Consider the following 15638-nt stretch of genomic DNA (forward strand, 5'->3'; position numbering starts at 1 on the left):
GTATTTGCCTCAGCTACTTCTGGTGTGTGGCCATTTCATTTTCATAGCTGACCACCTCTGGAAAGCATATTCCCAATTAATTGGGCAACTGAACACCACTATAGTGTAGATTAAATTTAACTGATAGACACATACAATTCACACTTTCTAAGATGAAAGGTTTTTTTTTTTTTAAAGACAAATTACCAACAATATAAACTTCTACCCCTGTATATTTCTGTGTGCTTCTCTAAAAAATAAGATTGTCATCTTACACAGCTAAAATAATACCATTACATTTAGTAAAATTAACAATGAACTCTTAGTAACATCTGATACCCATTCCATATTCATATTTCCCCATTTGTTCTTCCCTAAATTCCCTTGAAAATGATTTGTCAAAATCGGATTCAATCTAAGGTCACATTTTGCATCTGGTTTTTGTGTGTCTTAAATGGCTTTAAATATTTAATACTATTTATTGTGCTGCCACTCTCTCTGTTGAAGGTTCATGCCATTAGTCTTGCACAACGTCTTAATTGTTAGTTTTGTGTGATTGCTTTATTTGTGGTATCATTTAGCTCATTTCTATTTGCACTGTTGGAAGTCGAATCTAAAAAGCCTGTTTAGGTGTAAATTAAACATTTTGAAAAAAAATACATTTTAGGTAATTTGTATTGTTTTTTCACTTTTGGGCATCCTATGGATTCATGAATTTCAGAATAGATTCACTGTATTTTACTGTACCCAATATGATATCCAAATTGTTATAACTTTGGGCAGTGGGAGCTTGTTTCAGCTTAATTTTTTAACATTAATATTTGGAAGGTTCTTTGCTTTCTAGAACAAAAAGTTATTCCAGACTCACCTTGTACCATTTCTTTTTCAGACTGGGTATCAGTCATTTCTCCAGGAAGTCCTTGTTCCTGTTAGTGGAAAATAGTGTTAGAGACCAAAATTAAGGTATTATGGGTGCCTGAGCTCCAGGGGTAGTATTGCTTCCAGACTGTTTTCAGTGGTTACAGCTTGACTTGGTTAGTTCAGGCTGGTATAACAAAAATACCATAGATTGGATGGGTTAAACAACACACATTTATTTCTCACAGTTCTGTAGGCTGGGAAGTCAAAGATCAAATCACTGGCAGTAAAGATATCTGGTGTGACCCTACTTTCTGACTTGTAGACAGCCATCTTCTTGCTGTGTCCTCACAGGGCTGAGACAGAAAGAGCAAGATCATCTTTCTTGCGTCTCTTATAAGTGTACTAATCCCATTCATGAGGGCTCCACCTTATGACTTAATTAACCTACCAAATGCCTCATCTCCAAATTTCAACACTGGAGATTTAGACTTTAATATTTGAATTTTGGTTGGGGGGGGGTCCACACAAACTTCAGTCCATAGCACAGCTAATAAGGATATGCAGCATTTTCTAAAAAGCCTGGGTTTATATGGACTTTTCTAATTAAGTATTAATATTTCAGTATTTCAACAACTTCTTTATACCTGTCATTATATTTCCTTTTCTCCTATGCCAAAGATTTTCATATTATAACACTAATATAATTACTCTTATTATATTATATAAAGAATAATTATTAATGCAATTATTCTTTTATCCAACAATAAAAAAGTTTTAAAACAACAGTATCAGTATTTTTAGTGTTACTTTTAAATGTTACTTAAAATATTCAATGCAGTTCAATATTATTTTCATTATTAGAATGCATTATTCTACTAAGTATCTACAAAGTACCACATTCTAGAGCTACTTGAAATAACTGGTAACTGAATGAGGTTGTATAAATACTTATATAGCGTTCAGGCTGATTCAATTATTTTGTTTTATTTATTCTTTAAGTGTTTATTTACTTATTTTGAGAGAGAGAGAGTGAGCTTGGGGGGGAGAGGCAGGGATAGTGGGGGAGAGAGAGAGTCTCAAGCAGGCTCTGTGCTGTTGGCACAGAGCCTACTGTGGGGCTCAACCCTAGGAACTATGAGATCATGATCTGAGCCGAAATCAAGAGTTGGATACTTAACTGCCATCCAGGCACCCCTCAGTTATTTTGTTTTAAATTTGAGAGTGTGGCATGGTACTTCTGAGTTCATAGAAGAGAATATCTTTTATCTGTTCAACCTTCCCTTGATAAAGATATTCACTGTAGGAAGATTTTGGTTGGGGATGGTTTTGCCAGTCTACTTTGAGTAAATTAAAATGTAATCTCTAAATCTCTTTATAAGAGTTTTGTTTCACGGCAATCTGGCTCACTAAAGATTACCTAGTGCTTAGTTTTAAGTGAAGATTTCATAAATACAGATTTCACCAAGCAGACCCATTCTTAGTCATTTAGATATTACATATTTCATGAGTTGATTCAGTTATTTTTAAATTAACCTTAACAAAAATTTTTATTAAGTAATCTCTATGCCCAACGTGGGGTTCCAATTCATGACCCTGAGATTAAGAGTCGTATGTTCTACCAAATGAGCCAGCCAGGTGCCCCTAAATCAGCCTTTTTATTTTGAGAATATTATAGATTGACATGCAGTTGTAAGAAATAAGAGAGAGAGAGATCCTGTGTAAATAATAGAGATCCCCTGTAACTTTTACTTACTTTCCCCCAATGGTAATATTTTATGGTACTATAGTACAAATCACTATCAAGATATTGATATGAAACATTTGAGATAATGTTTCTCTTAATGCAAGAATCCTGCAGTTTGCTATTTTATAGTTAAACCCACTTTCCTTCTATCCCACCATCCTCTTAAATCATGGCAACTACTTACCTGTTCTCCATTCTTACAATTGTGTTATTTCATGAATGTTATATAGATGGAATCACAGACTATATAGCCTTTTGGAATTGGCTTTTTCACTCAGTATAATTCTCTGGAGATTGATTCAAGTTATGTTTACCAACTATTTGACTCTTTTTACCGCTGACTAGCATTCCATTGTATGCAGTGCCACAGTTTGTGTACCCATTCACCCATTGAAAGACATCTGGGTTGTTTCCAGTTTGGAGCCATTGCAAATAGAGCTGCTATAAACAATCACGTGCAGGCTTTTTATGAACATAAATTTTCATCTCTCTAGGATAAATGCATAAGAGTGCAATGGTAGGATCATAAGGTAGTTATAGGTTTAGCTTTTAAGAAACTACTAAACTGTTTTCTAGAGTGACCATACCATTTACATTCCTACTAGCAATACATGAATGATCCAGTTTCTGTGTATCCTTACCAGCATTTGGTCTTGTTACTATTTTTAATTTTAGCAATTCTGACAGATATGTAGAGATTCTTATTGTGGTTTAATTAATTTATTTATTTTGATTTTGGTTTTATTTAGGCTTTCCCTAATGATTAAAGCTGTTAAATATCTTCTTATGTGCTTATTGCCATATGTATAGCCTCTTCAGTGAAATGTCTCTTCATGTCCTTTGTCTATTGTGTAATTGGATTGTTTTTCTACAATTGAATTTTGAGTTTTTATATATCTAGACACTGGTCCTTTGTCAGATATGTGCATGTAAATGTTTTTTTTTCCTCACATTGAAATGTCTTTTCATCCTCATAATAATTTCCTTAGGAGAGTAAAAGTCATTTTGATGAAATCCAATTGATCCATTTTTCCTTTTATGGATTATACTTTTGGTGTCTTAAGAACTCCTTACCTAGCCCTAGATCTTGAAGATTTTCTGCTTCTGTTTAAAATATAAGTTTCATGATTGTGTGTTTACATTTTAATCCATGATATATTTGAGTTAATTTTTGTATATAGTGTGAGACCTGAGCACAAAAATAATCTTTTTCTGCCTGTGGATGTCCAATTGCTGTAGCACCATATGTTAAAAAGGCCATCTTTCTTCCATTGAGTTGCTTTTGCACCTTTGTCAAAAATCAGCTGGGCATATTGATGTGGGTATATTTCTGAGTTTCTATTATGTTGTATTATTTTTCTTCTGTCATATTCTTGAACATTTTTAGAATTCCATTTTGATTCTTCTATAGTGTTTTTGAATGTATCTCTTTATATAGCTTTTTTTGTGGTTGTTGTAGGTATTATGTCTTGTCTCTATATATCTTTTTATCTCTCTGTATATCTCATCACAGTCCACTTGTGTCATTTTAACTAGTTAAAATTAATTATGGATGCCTTATAACCATTTATGTCCTTTTATCTAAACTCCCCTATTTATAATTATAAAAATATTTCCTTTACAAAGAATCCTATCAGACAGTGTCATAATTTTTGTTTCAATCAAACATAATTTAGAAATCTCAAGAGCAGAAGGAAAGTCTATTGTATTTATCCTTACTTTTTATTTACTGTGTTTATTCTTCCTGATGTTCCAAGGTTCTTTCTTTAATGTTTTCTTTTTGTTTAGAGAGCTTCCTTTAGTGTTCTTTTAGGATAGGTCTGCTTACAAAAATACTTAGTTCTCCTTCTTTTGAGAAATCTTAGTTTCCTCTTCATTCCTGAAGGATATTTTTGCTAAAATAGGGTTAGGGGTTGACACAAGGTTTCTCCTTTGTGTTCAGTTTCATAAGTTTGACTATGCTGTGTTTTGGCATGGATTTCTTTGAGTTTATTCTGTTTGGATTTGCTGAGCTTCTTGAATCTGTAGGTTTATGTCTCCTGCCAAATTTGAGATGTTTAAGTCATTGTTTCTCCAAGAAGCTTTTCAACCTCCCCTCTTTATCCTCTCCTTTCTGGAACTCTGATGATACGAAGATTAGTTCTTTTGTTATAATCCCACAAGCCCCTGAAGCTCTGTTCATTTCTTTTACAACAAATTCTTCCTCTGTTACCCACACTGGGTAATTTCTATTGTTCTAATTTTGAGTTCATGGATTTTTTTCTTTGTCTCCTACATTCTACTATTGAACTCATCTATTGGCTTTTTATTGCAGTTTTTAAATAATTTTCAGTTTTAAAATTTCAATTTGATTTTTCTTAATATCTTCTGTTTCTATGCTGATGTTTTCCATTGTTTTTTCATTTAGTTTAAGCATGTCCAAAAGTGCTCATTTAAGTTTCGTTTTCATGGCTACCTTAAAATCTTTGTCAGATAATTATAATATTTCTCTCATCTCTGTTGGCATCTAGGTAGTGAAAAATTAACCTTACCCCAAAAGAGGGTTGGCTTTTCTTTAGCTACTGGAAAGTGAACTCTAAGCCCTTGGAATTCCATGTCTGATAGGTATGTCTTTGCATGAAGGCTTTGACCACTGGCGAGTCTAACATTGTGATTTGTGATAGGCACTTTGGGCCACATAGTATTGGTTCCATCACTGAAAAGGCTAGAAGCTAATGGTCATCCATTTGGCAGTCTGTGATTGAGCACCAGTAAAAATTCTATATAGCAAAGACTCAGATGAGCTTTCCTGGTTGATGATACTCTGTGCGTATTGTCACACATCAATGCCAGAGAGTAATTTTACCCTGACTCTATGGGGAGAGGACATTGGAAATTCTGCATTTGGTACTTTTCCTGAACTCTGCCCCTATGTGCTTCTTCTATTGGGTGATTTTAATCTGTATTCTTTCCCTATAATAAATCATAACCATGAGTATAACAACCTTCAGTGAGTTCTGTGAATCCTTTCAGTGAACTATCAAATCTATTGGTAGTTTTAGTAACCTCCTACACTTACAGTTGGTGTCAGAAGCAAGGATAGTTTTGTGCAGACTCTTTTCCCTCTAACTTTGCAGTTGGTAAAACTCTTGCAGCATCTATCGATCATCTATTTTTAAAAATTAAATCTGAGATGTTCTTGTTCTTTGTATGTTGCAGTTCTTTTTACTGCAACCTGGACATTTGGGGTTTTACATTATAAGATGCTGGGGCACAGAGGCTACCCACGTGATCTCTACTGGTACTACAGTGGGTAGTGTCCTGGTTACCACCTGACTGCCTACTCTACCTCTCTGATACTTGACTAGTAAGGGAGTTGGAGCATCTCTTTATAGCCTTGCAAGGATGGAAGCCAAGGCTTTCCACTCACTTTTTGCTATTGTGGATGGGGGCAGAGCCACAGTTTTTTCTGTGGTGTTTGGCAGGAGTAGATTAATTATTGCTTGAAGGTTTCTGTTTTGCTAGGTTTCTCCTTTCTTAGTCTTTTGGCTAGGAAGAGCAAGCTCTTAGTGGATTTTTATCTGCCTGTACATTTTTGTCTGTCTTTGACATTTCTGGTTTTCTGGCTTCTTCAGCTCCACGTCCGTGATAAAGTCAACCAGGTAACTCACCACCATGTTGTTTCTCAGGTCCCAAGGTCCTTATGGTCTGCCTTCTTCTTTCCACTTTTCAGCATTCTTGTTTGTTTTACATATATAATATTCAGGATTTGTACTTAGTATAAGGAATAGGGAGAATTATGTCTACTCTTTCTTCTGGAAGCAGAAGCTCTAGTCAATATAATTTTTAACTCTGCTATTTTGTATGCTGATGAAATTTCTTAAATTGCTCCCTTTTCTGAGTTCTATCTCTTTTTTCCCCTCTATTATGTACATAATTCTTAACAGCTTAATGTATCATGGTACCATTCTCCCAGTTTGTATTAGTTTGACCTGGATTAATTTATGAGGTCTTTACTATTCTTCCAGAGGCATTAAAGACAAATTCATTATCTTGGAATTGCATATGCATTGCAATGAACTCTTGAGAATTTTTTTAAAGCCTTCTTTTGACTCATTAATAAAAATGGAAACCTCATTTTAAATATGTATTACTAACATCTTACTTTTAATTTTAGGCAATATAGCAAGAAAAATTAAACCTCAGAGTCCTTTGGTTAAGTACAAAAATACATTAATCCAATGTTGTAAAAATCAAAATGTCTATAAGTCACTTAAGAGTGTTAAAATATGATCTAGATTAAGATAATATTCAATTAAATTATTAAACTATTATTTAAAAACCTGTGCCAAATATTTTACATTGAACTTTACCCAGAAAGTTGTTGTAGAAACCATGATATAGATGCATATTTTTAGATTACTATCTGGCTTTCTTTAAAGCCAATTTGTAAAAGATTCTAGTTTTTAATAACTTTTAACATACTCTAATTGTAATATTTAGATCACATTTAAATAAAACTTTATGAATTAGTTTTAATGCAGAAATTAAACTTTTTATGAAATTTACATGGTATCTTGGCTGCAAGTTCTCAGTGTTGTATTCTGCAGTAACTGAAATCATTATCACAGAGAAACATTATATTATTAAATTAAATTATTGTTCTTTAGAATTTGTTAAATTTATATCTCCTATTACACACCATTTAAAGTCACAATTTAAATTTTTAAAAGACATTTTATGTATAAATCCAAACTTAGACTATATTTTGTAGAAAAAATAATTGTTTATATTTGGTTTTACTGAAATAGGGGGATGGTTGGCTCTTTGGTTGGTTCCACCTCTTTGGTTGGTTTATTACAAGGGCTTTTCTATTTGCTTATATTAAAGTGACAGGAGTTTTGTTTGTTTGTTAATCTTAAGACTATGAAGAAAAAAGAATAATTTGTTTAAGAACACAGTTAGCATGCAAACATGGTCATAGATTAACAATTCTCTTTGACCAAACATACACACAAATATGTAAACAAGATTCAGACAACTGTCCTTTATATTCTTACCATAAATGCTTTAAATTTTTAATCAATAAATTAAAATTATTTCTTCAAAATTTATTTAAAAATATTTTTAAATGTTTATTTTTGATAGAGAGAGAGAGTGAGGGAGCATGAGTAGGGGAGGGGCAGAGAGAGAGGAAGAGAGAGAATTCCAAGCAGGCTCTGCACTGTCATCTCAGAGCCTGTCACAGGGCTCAAACTCACAAACTGTGAGATCATGACCTGAGCCTAAATTAAGAGTTAGATGCTTAACTGACAGAGTGTCACCCAGGTGCCCCTACTTTTTCAATAAATTAGAACTTCATGATATCAGCCAGTTGGTTTGGTATCTTTCCAAACATATATAAGACCCCAAAATATTTGAACACTATTTGAAAATCTACAAACATATATGTTTATATGATTTATGACACTTTACAATAGATAAACAAAGATTCTGTCACATGTTAACCAGAATTTTTTATAGTTAAACGTATTTTCTATTTTTTATTTAATGTCTTTTTCTAGACTAGGGTTCTTTATTTCAAATGGAGCTGCACATTTCTCTCCTATGAACTAGCAATGCTCTAGATTTAAAGATAGTCATTCTGTAACTAACTAATGTGAATTTGCTCTTTTGAGCTATAGATAGACTACAGCAGGTAGAGTTGTCCTACAAAGGAAACTTTACTTGCAGCAAATAAGATCATGGGGAATAGTTTCCAGAGCCATAACTTCCTGAGTGGGGGTGAGTGGGTTTCTTTTATTTAGGGTTAAGATGAATATTCAGAAGGGGAATGTAATCATTGCAGGTAGAGGTAGGTATAAGGTTGTTCATGTCTACATAGGAAACAGGGATATACATGCATCATGCTATGTTAATGAGGGTTGTCCTTCTTGGGCAGAGACTTTAACATTATAATGAGGAAAAGGTAACTATCAGACATTCCATGGTCTATCTGCCCCTGTCTGAACTGGTCTAGGACACTGGAGCTCTTCCTGTTGTTTGCCTCTAAAAGTAAAAGTTACCATTCCTGTGAGAAGAGGAGTCAATGGGGGTCTTGCTGGTGACAGTTTTAACCTCATTAACCTAATGAAACCCTATGTTTCAATCCTGCAAAAACAACTCAAGAATATGCATTAGGTCAATCTTTATTTTGAAACAGGACTGGGAGTTTTACATTGATTTACTGTCTCTCATATGGTTAGGCTATTTCCTGGCCTGGTAGAGAGACTGTTAGTTTTTACATTCCCTTTGTTCCTTTAAAATCCTTAACTGCTGAAGAGTTTGCATTTCTTGGTAGTTGTGGCACCTCCTAGGAAATTCTGCAAGAAGTATGCTCAGGCAAGTAGAGCTGGTAGGGCATAGATCATGGAGAGGGGTAGATTGCTGAAGACCTAAAATGATATCTCTTGTGTCAGAAAGCTATGTCTCCTCTTTCTTTTTCTGAGGACCCCTAACTCTTTCTGCTTACAGTTCTAATTAGTTTCTAGCAATTCAAATGCACTCTCTGTAGTAGCTAAGCTGAATGTCACTATTTCTGGAAAAGCTATGGAGGAGATTACCTTTGCTTTTAGGATGATTTAATTTACCAATTTATGAATTAAATCTCTATTTTGTTATTATGCTTTTGAATTCAACTTGGAAATCTTTTATTGTATTTGTAATTCTAGCAGTTTTTAAAAATTGCTTTAGGAGCTTTTAATTACTACTTGGTCCTTTTTACAAATGTATTCAGTCTAACATGTATAAACAAATCATACTACATCTACAAATTTAAGACATATTTTATCCTCTCAAGTACTATAACTGTCTGACAATAAACACAATCCTCCTGAATATGAATCAGATATGGCAACTTTCCTTTAGTACCACTGTCATTAAATAATGAGGCCAGAAATTATCTTCTTCTGGCCTATATTTTTGTGAGAAATTGATGCTCTCTTTTTCTTTTTCTTCTTTCTTTCTTTCTTTCTTTCTTGAGCAGAACTGATAGCAGAGATAAGCTAATTTGCAACACACCAAATCAAGGAAGGTTTCTCCTTCCTTGATGAGGCCATTTTTTTTTTAATTTTTTTTTTTCAACGTTTATTTATTTTTGGGACAGAGAAAGACAGAGCATGAACGGGGGAGGGGCAGAGAGAGAGGGAGACACAGAATCGGAAACAGGCTTCAGGCTCTGAGCCATCAGCCCAGAGCCTGACGCGGGGCTCGAACTCACGGACCGCGAGATCGTGACCTGGCTGAAGTCACACGCTTAACCGACTGCGCCACCCAGGCGCCCCGAGGTCATTTAACTATATCAAACACCCCTTTCCTTTAATTGGACAAATTCTTTTTTGATGAATTTTAACTTGTGTGTAAACTGTGTCTAAGATCTAACTTCTTCACTTGGTAACTTCACTCCCTTGCAAGTCCCTGTGATTACTACTCTTTAAGTTGTCAATGATCTGCTGTCACTTGTCTCAGTATTCCTGGAAATAGGTCACTTTGGTTGGGGGTTAAAAGGAGATGTAACGGAACCAACATGAGTTTGCTCCTTGGTGAGTCAGAAACTGCACCAGGTTGAGTTGCCACACGACGAAAACTTTTGTTGCAGCAAATAAGATCACAGGGAATGGCCTCCAAAGCTGTGACTCCTCAGGAGAGAGAGGGAAAGAGAGAGTGAGGGGAGGAGGGGGGAGGGAGGGAGAGAGAGGGTGGACGGGTTCCCTTTGTTTAAAGTTAGAATGAATGTTTAGATAGGGACACCCTGTCATCGTATAGACGCAAGCTGTAAGGCTGTGCATGTGCTTAAGGAAACAATGTCATACGTACATTGTATGTTATGTAAGTGAGCCTTGTGCTCCCCCTTGGGTGGAAATTTTAGTATTATAAGGAGATAAAGGTAGCTGCTGGTCCTTCTAGAGGTCTCTCCATGATCCATCTGCGCAGGCAAAAGCCAATGGGGGGTTAGCTCAAAATTCTGGGTGATCTGGACCAGTGGGAGGTCTTGTCAGGGCAGTGGCTATCATCTTAGTGGTGGTTTTGGGTTTCCACAGGTTTTGTTTGCCTGAGTTAAGAGGTAAGCCTGAAAGGAGAGCTTAAGGAAAGAAGTAAGACAAAGGTTAGTGAATACAAGCAGGTGGTCAGTAAATATCAGGTCTTGATTTCTAGCTGGTGACAGAGACAGTTCTCCATCTATTAGTCACTTAGGCTAATTTCAATTATAATTTTTATGTTTTTCCAAATACTGATAAGCATCCTATCACCATTCATGGCAACAACATTTTTGGCCTATTTTACTTCCTATAATATATATGCAGACTCAAATATTAAGTAGGAGAGGTAATAACTACCACCCGCGCCCCCTCCCCCATTCAGGCCATCTTACTGCTCCTGCTGTTCTAATTTTTCACTAGTAGAGCACCATGATCTGTTTTGAAATAACCCCCAGAGTTCCTTCTACTTTTTTTTTTTTTACAACATATGCATTTAGATAAACATGGGGGCAAGTCCATGCTGTTTACTCATCTTCAGATTTTTCCCCTAGAAAAGATATTTGTTTCCTGCTTTTACTTAACAATGCATGTAAATGCCACCATGCTATCTGGGCTGCACTTTATAACTGATTTGAGCCAATTTGGTTGTTTACAATTATTTAGGGTTTGGGGGGCCTCTCATAGAAATAAGTGAGGATTATAGGGCTTCTCCTTACAACTGTTCCATCCCCAGGAGACAATGAAGTCAGATTCAAATAGAATTTTGCTATATATGCAACTATTTCCTATCATCTAGGTACAAAGACAGTCATATAAGCCACCATAAACATTTTACTTATAGGTGTTCCAGCCACACATTGCAGGAAATGTTTAATGTGTGCTCAAAAAAAAAAAAACTTGGATTCTGCTAATTTTGTAGACAGTATCAAGCATCAGAACTCTGAATCAGGGATGGATACAGTACCTTATGAAACCTAGCCTCAAATGCCATTCTGAAGAGTATAAGACTTCTGGACTTACTAGATTTTTACATTCTGTTTATGGAAAAAAAAACCAAGCAGTGTCACTAAAATGATCCTAGCCAATTCATATATTCTACTAATGAAATTTTACTAATGAAAACCATTGGTTAATGTCTATTATGTTAATAAACAAAATCTTTGTTACTGGTCAGAATCCAAGAGAGCTGAGCCCTGGAGGCTTTGATTAAATTCTACATAATCCTCTCTGGAGTGTGTTTTTCCAGTTAGGACAATAACTAGCCCCAGAGTATATAGATTAAAACCACTTCTCTCTCTCTCTCTTTCTCTTTTTCTCTCTTTATCTTACACACACACACACACACACACACACACACACACACACAGCATTACATCTGTACTGAAGTATTTTATTTTTTGTTCCAAGTTTTTATTTAAATTCTAGTTAGTTAACATAGAATGTAATATTAATTTCAGGTGTAGAATTTAGTGATTCAGCATTTCCATACAACACCCAATGCTCATCACAAGTGCACTCCTTAGTGCCCATCACCTATTTCACCCATCCCTCCACTCACCTCCCCTCTGGTAACCCTCAGTTTGTTCTCTATAGTTAAGAATATGTTTCTTGGTTTTACCCTCCTCCCCCCTCCATGTTCATTTGTTTTGTTTCTTAAACTCCACATGAGTGAAATCATATGGTATTTGTCTTTCTCTGACTACTTATTTTGCTTAGCATAATACATTCTAGCTCCATCCATGTCCGTGCAAACAGTGATTTCATTCTTTTTTATGCCTGAGCAATATTCCATTATATATATATAATGGATACACACACACACACACACACACACACACCACATCTTTATCCATGCATCAGTCGATGTACATTTGGGCTCTCTCCCAAATCTGGCAATGTTGATAGCACTGCTATAAACATTGGGCTTATGTTGACATATTTTAAAGTAAGTGTTAACTGGATGGCTCAGTCTATTAAGCATCTGACTTCCGCTCAGGTCATGATCTCATGGTTCATGAGTTTGAGCCCCACATCAGGCTCTGTGCTGACAGCTCAGAGCCTGGAGCCTGCCTCAGATTCTGTGTCTCCCTCTCTCTCTGCTTCTCCCCCACTCACACTCTGTCTTTCAAAAATAAATAAAACATTAAAAAATTTAAAGTAAATGTTGATATTTCAATGAGCAAAAAAATGAATAAATAAAAAGGAGCAATATTAGTTAAGGCTCAGCAAGGCAAATCAAACATAATGAAGGATCCAAGGAAGATCTTGAGGATACTGGGGACTTCTGATTCAAGAGCTAACATGATAGAGGAACACAGCTTGGGAAACAAAGTCAGGCTAGATTCTGGAGAATGTGGAGAATCAAACTGAAGAGTCTGGACTTGACCTGGAGGGGCATATGTCCTCCAAAGAACTTAGGTTGGATGACCATTCATCCATTCAACCAACAGTTGTGCATTGCTTGTAAATCAGAAACAATATTGGGCACAGAGGATTCAAAAAGTAAGCTTTTTGTGGGGGAGGGAAGAGAAAAGAATTAACAGTAAATGTGCCCTTACTATGTGCTAGTCTGTGTGTTACATGCTTGAATGTATTATCTCATTTAATTATTATAAAAATTCCATGAGGTTTGATTTATTATTATTATCACTTTACAGTTATCTGAAATCAAAGGTCAATAGAGTAACTTGCCCTAAGTCCCAGGTATGCAGTAGTCGTGTAGGCATTTGAATTCAAGTCTGAATCCAAATATTTGATGATACAACAAAAGCAAAAGCAAAAACCCAAGGTCATTTACTTTGTTGCAAATGCTTAAGATAATATTGTACTAGCAAGAATGATGTAATTCAGTTCTCTTGTGTTTCAGTCTTGAGAAACAGTTGCCAAAGGGCTATAGCAAATCTGAACAGGCAAGAAGATCTTCAGTGTTATTCTCTGACAGAGAATAGAGTAATATAAATTTGTCAAGTGGTTTTACCTAACAGTAGTCCTCACATATGTGTTTGTTACTTTTGAATTTAAAGACCACTTTTTATGCATTATTTCTTTTAATCCTCACAAAAATGCTCATAAATACAACTATGCATAATATACATACATATAAAATTTTAATTTATATATCCATCTATCTATAATTTTATAGATATGGAAATTGAGATGTAAAGAAATTAAGTCATGCAGCTATCAGGCCTGTCAGACTATAGAGTTTGGTCAATTCTGACTTTTTTTTAGTTTACATCCAAATTAGTTAGCATATAGTGCAACAATGATTTCAGGAGTAGATTCCTTAATGTCCCTTACCCATTTAGCCCATCTGCCCTCCCACAGCCCCTCCAGTAACCCTCTGATTGTTCTCCACTATTAGAGTCTCTTATGTTTTGTCCCCCTCTCTGTTTTTATATTATTTTTGTTTCCCTTCCCTTGTGTTTATGTTCTGTGTCTTAAAGTCCTCATATGAGTGAAGTCATATGATATTTGTCTCTCTCTGACTGACTAATTTCACTTAGCATAATATCCTCTAGTTCCATCCACGTAGCTGCAAATGGCAAGATTTCATTTTTTTTTTTTTTTGATTGCCGGGTAATACTCCATTGTGTATATATACCACATCTTTATCCATTTAACCATCGATGGACATTTGGGTTCTTTCCATACTTTGACTATTGTTGATAGTGCTACTATAAACGTTGGGGTTCACGTGCCCCTTCGAAACAGCATACCTGTATCCCTTGTATAAATACTTAGTAGTGCAATTGCTGGGTTGTAGGGTAGTTCTATTTTTAGTTTTTTGAGAAACCTCCATACTGTTTTTCCAGAGTGGCTACATTGGTTTGCACTCTGCAAAAGAGATCCTCTTTCTCTGCATCCTCACCAACATCTGTTGTTGCCTGAGTTGTTAATGTTAGCCATTCTGACAGGTGTGAGGTGGTATCTCATTGTGGTTTTGATTTGTATTTCCCTGATGATGAGTGATGTTGAGCATTTTTTCATGTGTTGGTTGGCCATCTGGTTGTCTTCTTTGGAGAAGTGTCTATTCATGTCTTTTGCCCATTTATTTACTGGATTATTTGTTTTTTGGGTGTTGAGTTTGATAAGTTCTTTATAGATTTTGGATACTAACCCTTTATCTGATATGTCATTTGCAAATATCTTCTCCCATTCTGTCAGTTGCCTTTTAGTTTTTCTGATTGTTTCCTTCGCTGTGCAGAAGCTTTTTATTAGGATGAGGTCCCAATAGTTCATTTTTGCTTCTGTTTCCCTTGCCTCTGGAGACATGTTGAGTAAGAAGTTGCTGTGGCCGAGGTCAAAGAGGTTTTTTTTTTGCTTTCTCCTCTAGGGTTTTGATGGTTTCCTGTCTCACATTCAAGTCCTTCATCCATTTTGAGTTTATTTTTGTGTATGGTGTAAGAAAGTGGCTCAGGTTCATTCTTCTGCATGTCGCTGTCCAGTTTTCCCAACACCACTTGCTGAAGAGACTTTATTCCATTGGATATTCTTTCTTGCTTTGTCAAAGATGAGTTGGCCTTACGTTTGTGAGTCCATTTCTGGGCTCTCTATTCTGTTCCATTGATCTGAGTGCCTGTTTTTGTGCCAAGGTCAATTCTGATTTTAAGGTCAAAGATTTTTCTACTCCACCACATCTATACTATTATATGCATTAAAACACTTCCAAAATTATATTTAGCTCTTTATATTAATCAAATAAGCTAAGCTATATAGAAACTATCTTAAATCATGTAATTATCTGAATTTTCAATAGCTGCTGGGAAAAATTCCCAATGTTAAAACTCATGAATGTTAAAAATAAAAAACAAAACCAGAAATAACTGATGTATCTCAGACTTATGTTCACTGATATTTTTTCTCTTCCTTCCCATATGAAAGTTATTCTGAATGAAAATTCATCTGCAATATAAAGTATTTATGAAAACATTTCATGTCCAATACATAGTAGGCATTCAATAAATATTTATTTGCCAAACAATTTATCACTTCCTAAGGTTTTTAAGTAAATTTAGTAAGAAGATAAGGTTACCTTGAAGTTGGCATCCTCTATT

This window comes from Lynx rufus, unplaced genomic scaffold, assembly GCF_022079265.1.
Source record: "Lynx rufus isolate CCGP_SWC_20201006 ecotype Redwood Valley unplaced genomic scaffold, mLynRuf1.p SCAF_6, whole genome shotgun sequence".
NCBI lineage: Eukaryota > Metazoa > Chordata > Mammalia > Carnivora > Felidae > Lynx > Lynx rufus.